The 4,785-nt window shown below is 37.4% G+C and overlaps 2 long non-coding RNA genes across 2 annotated transcripts; both read right to left on the reverse strand.

Moving 5' to 3' along the window:
- Positions 1 to 377: 377 nt before the first annotated feature.
- Positions 378 to 2,012, reverse strand: LOC125575775. The gene is made up of 3 exons (XR_007314366.1): positions 1,852 to 2,012; positions 675 to 1,779; positions 378 to 605 (listed from the first exon to the last, which is right to left on the reverse strand). It is a non-coding gene; the product is annotated as an uncharacterized LOC125575775 (long non-coding RNA).
- Positions 2,013 to 3,250: 1,238 nt separating this feature from the next.
- Positions 3,251 to 4,042, reverse strand: LOC125575776. The gene is made up of 3 exons (XR_007314367.1): positions 3,894 to 4,042; positions 3,518 to 3,727; positions 3,251 to 3,433 (listed from the first exon to the last, which is right to left on the reverse strand). It is a non-coding gene; the product is annotated as an uncharacterized LOC125575776 (long non-coding RNA).
- Positions 4,043 to 4,785: the final 743 nt, after the last annotated feature.

A 4,785-nucleotide genomic window follows, 5' to 3' on the forward strand; every position in this document is an offset into this window, starting at 1 on the left:
CTTGTATTTATAGTTGAAATCCTGCCGACTGACCGAGGAAATTCCGATGGAATTCTGATGCCAACAGCTAGTTCGTCGGAATTTCCTTAGAATTTTTAAAATCCCCCAACGGCTCTCCAACGGCTCTCTAACGTCTATAATATTTTCTCGGAATTCATCGGTTTTTTCCGAGGAATAGAATTTTCCTCGGTATTCCATAAGAATATTCCGACGAAATGATATTTCCTCGGAATTCTGTCGGTATATTCCGAGGAAACCAAATTTTGTGTTTCCTCGGAATATCCTCGGAAATTCCTCGGGATTTTCCGAGGATTTCATTTTCCGTCGGAATATCCATCAGAATACCGCTGTTTTCTTGTAGTGTCAGCCGATGTTGTGCTAGGCGATTTCTCTTCTTTGTATGAAGCTGTTACAAATCAAGTTTAAAATTTATAAGTTAAAAAAATCACCTACAAATATACAATAAAGGTGATTAAAAAGACTTACAAGTTGGAAAACACTCCAATTTATTTCACAACCAGTAGCACTACAAGTCAGACTAAGGATCTTAACAGCAAAGCTTCTCAAATTTGGAGCAGAAGATCCATAACAAGACCACCATTCAGCTATTAAAAAAAAAAAAATTGTTAGTATTTATATAGATCAATTATTTAAAAGATTCAAATTTGTGTTACCTGGTGCTTTGATATTTCTTTTCCTAATGGCCATGTCGTGGCCGAAAATACCAGAAGCGTCCTTGAAAGAATCCAACTTTGTCATTATCTTGTCTTGAGTCTCTGTATTTGGAACCAACTTATTAATGAAACACAAACAAAACTATCATCTGAAAATGGTGTACCAACCTATTAATACAAAACAAAAACACAATTTAAAAAACCAACCTAGTAATGCAATTATACAAGCTCCCTTCCACTTCGGCGCAACGTACATCATCGTGATATTTGTAATGGATTGAAGGGTTTAGGAAATACCCAGCATCATGCAAAGGATGGTGAAGCTGACACTGCCACCTTTTGTCAATGATCTCAAAGGCTTCTTCGTACTTCTCTTTATTCCAGTTGAAATCCCTTTCGATTGTCTCTTTTGCCCTGTCCATGGCTGCATAAATGTATCCCATATCTGGTTTTTTTCTCTCCATCAACCATCCTAAGTACTTTGACAAGAGGAGTCATAATCTTCAGAGCACGTCGAATATTCTTCCAAAAACTCGCTTGCATAAGATACTGTCTACCTTTTCTTGCTCCAGCTTCTTTGGGCCATTTAGACTCACTCCATTCAGCAGAATTTATCATATCCCTTAAAGGCTTCTGCTGTTTGAGAAACTGAGTCATGGTTATGCAAGAAGTAGCAAACCTTGTTATAGCCAGCCTGTGCAGATTTCTTTGCTTTGTGAATTTCCTCATCATGTTCACAAGAAGGACATGGCTGTAGATATATCCATTCATGAACATGCATTTTTTCATTGCATTCTTCAATGCTGGGATTTCTCCAATGTCTTCCAACATTAGATCAATGCAATGTGCAGCACATGGAGTCCAGTAGAGATGAGGTCTTTTTGTTTGAAGCAATTTTCCTGAATTTAAGTATTTTATATTAGTGTTACAAAAAATATATATCAAATGTTAAAACAAAGATTGGAAATAAATATTGGTTCAGATCATAGATACCAGCTTTTATGTAGTTCTTTGCATTGTCTGTGATGACTTGAACTACATTAGCTTCTCCAATTTCCTCAACCATATCATTTAGCAACTTAAACAACAACGTTGAATCTTTCACCTAAAAAAAATAAAGTGTTAAAACAAAGAAATATAAACTTTGAAATTAAATATTGGTTCAGATCATACGTACCACTTCGGAAACATCTTTTGACTTGATGAAAACAGAACCTTTAGGGGAATTAACTAGGAAGTTGACAATGTCTTTCTTAGCCACTGAATCTCTCCAACCATCAGACATAAGTGAACATCCTTTACTAGCCCACTCCTTCTTGTTATCTTCAATTTGGACAACAGTGTTCTTCACTTCATACATACTTGGTGGTTTCAATCCTGGTCCATATAGCCCAATTGATTGAATCATCTTGTCAAAACTAGGATAGTTGACTACATTGAACGCAAGACCAGCATCCAAAAACCACCTAGTTATATCTCCACATACATTTTCCCTTGCCTCTTTATCACAAGCAGTTCCAAGAGTACTCTTTTGATCTTTCCTTCCTTGCAAAACATCAGGAGGAGGAACAATCACATACATGTCCAGTGGACCTCTAAGTCTCCTCTTCTTAGCATGGACAGACCGTCGCGGCTGACTTTCTTTCCCGCACTCTTCATCATACTCGTCAAGACCTTCTTCTTCTTCTTGGAGAGCCAAGTTACGAGCAGCTATCTCGGCCTCCTTCATCTGCTTGTGTTTGATTAACGCCTCTCTCACATGTGGTGGACATAAAGTACAAGCTTTGGCATTCCTATGATCCCCTCTCAAGTGTTGCTTGAGACGTGAAATTCCAGCGTTGAAATTGTTCTTACAGAATATACACTTCCAAGAGTTGGAATTGTTATTCAACATCATCCCATATTTTCTTCATGGATCAACTTCACGACATGTAGCACTACCCCCAGCCTCATCAAACATTAAAACTGTGATCAAAGTAAAAATAACCATACTGATCATAAGTTATTATCCATAACTAGACTGTGATCACTGACCAAAAATGAGACAGAATGAAGACAAAAAAGAGAACAAAAAAAAATGTAGAGAGTAAAAGACTAACCGTGTGTGTTAACTCCGACCAAAGCAACCGCAGTACGTTCTAATCTGTGACAAAGGAACACTAGAATCTATAAGAAGAATAAGCATAAACGAGATTGGAAAGAGTAGAGACTAGAGAGTTCTAACCTTAAGCAAAAAACCTTGAGATCTATGTTTATGTTTTACGTAACTTCTCTTTTATAAAGCTAGGGTTCTCATTGTTTTTTAGGCGTTTAAGTTTCCCCGGCGGTCAAGTTTTTTTTAAGTCTAGGGTTTAATTATTAATTAAGGCTTACATGGTTTAGATACGGTTTACGTATAATCTCGCCATGTCGCTCGCCTTCGACTTGCTCGCCTTTTCGACAAGGCACCCATGGCGCACGCCTTATGGAACCCACCCTCGCCTAGGTGGTACGTGGTGGCGACAGAGCCATCGCTTGACTGCGCCTTGCGCCATGGCGCCAAAGGCGAGCGCCATTTTAAACACAGGGTCTGAGCCAAAACTACCAAAAGCTAATGGCTTTAGATATTTACAAGAGAAACACGAACCTTCTCCTTTGAGTTTGGTCCAAGCAGCCTCGAGTCCACTACTCAGTTGACCAAACATCTCCGCTCTCACTTCGCTCCTTCTGTATCTTCCATGGCCAACTGTCTTTGATTTCACCCAGCTCCATATCTCCCTCTACTCAACACAGACATCACACACAACATTAACTAACCAAATTGAAAAAAGACAGAAAGAAAGGAAGCAGGATTGAAGCCAAACCGTGGAGGTACCCTTAGAAGAGAGAGAAGCTGAATTGTTAGTGCCAGTGAACGCAGAATGAAACGTCGCCCTACTCGCTCCACTCCTCGTCCGATTCCGAGTACACTGAATTCTATTCACCGAGAAATGGCTCGCAAATTGAAAACTGCAGTTTCTTGAGAATAAGAATCCTTGAACATCACATAAGCAGTACACGCTTGCTCACCAGACCTTATAACAACAACACAACAGAGATTCATCATTCTGATTTTCAATCAAGAAACCAAATTTTTTTTTTGAAATTTCAATTCTGGATTGAAAATTTTGCATCAGGAACATCAAATCGTTGATTCGCACATCGTATTACTATAGATCTAGAGAAGAGATACGAGCTTACCTGTTGTTTGACCAAAGAGAAGCTTGAAACCGAGAGGAGACAATAGTGGAGAAGACGATGGAGGATAAGAGTAAGAAGAGATGTAACGACGATTAGAGCGAGACCAACCGATAGAGCCCGCCACTGAATCACCTTTCGCAGGAGAGAAGAGAAACCCAAGGACAGAGAGAAAAAAAATTCACCGTCGAGACGACACCGCTCCTTTCCTCCCAGTAGTAATGCGACACGTGGCAGCTAAGACCCGTCCCTTCGTGCTCCTAATTAAGGGGCGTCTCCTGCTTTAATCACATTTTTTTCTTTTATTTTAATTCTCATTTATGCTAACAACCCCTCTTAAGAGGCACCAATAAACATGCTCTAAGCTTTGCTTGTATAATTTTCTCTCTTATGCTTTTAATTGAAAACTTTTTATCAAAAAAAAAAAAAATTTAACCAAATTGATTTTTTTGTCTCCTATATATAGAAAATTTACACATTTTTTCCCTTTAAAATTTTTCAACTTCTCTTTAATATTTTTGAACTTGTTATCAATTTGTCATTTTTGTGTCATGTACTTCTCACTAATTTATCTTGTTTTTGTAGGTTTTTAATTACATGGTTCTTATCTTCCAATCTTTTAAAGGTAGATCTATAAATTTTGGTTATGTGTTTTTCTGTTTTATATGTTAGATTCTAAAAAGTTATATATTCAACATAATGTGACTATTTTATTTATTATTTAAACATAAAATTTATTTTTGATTTTTTTCTCTCTTTTGAAGACCTTTGAAAGTTTTTGGATATGTAGATTTTTCAGATCTAAGTCAGGCTTTTGCGAAGTGACAGATAATTAAATACACATATTAAGAAAAAAATAGATACTCTTTCTGTTTCAAAAAATGTAAGTTTTAAT

Source organism: Brassica napus, chromosome A6 (assembly GCF_020379485.1).
Source record: "Brassica napus cultivar Da-Ae chromosome A6, Da-Ae, whole genome shotgun sequence".
Taxonomy (NCBI): domain Eukaryota; kingdom Viridiplantae; phylum Streptophyta; class Magnoliopsida; order Brassicales; family Brassicaceae; genus Brassica; species Brassica napus.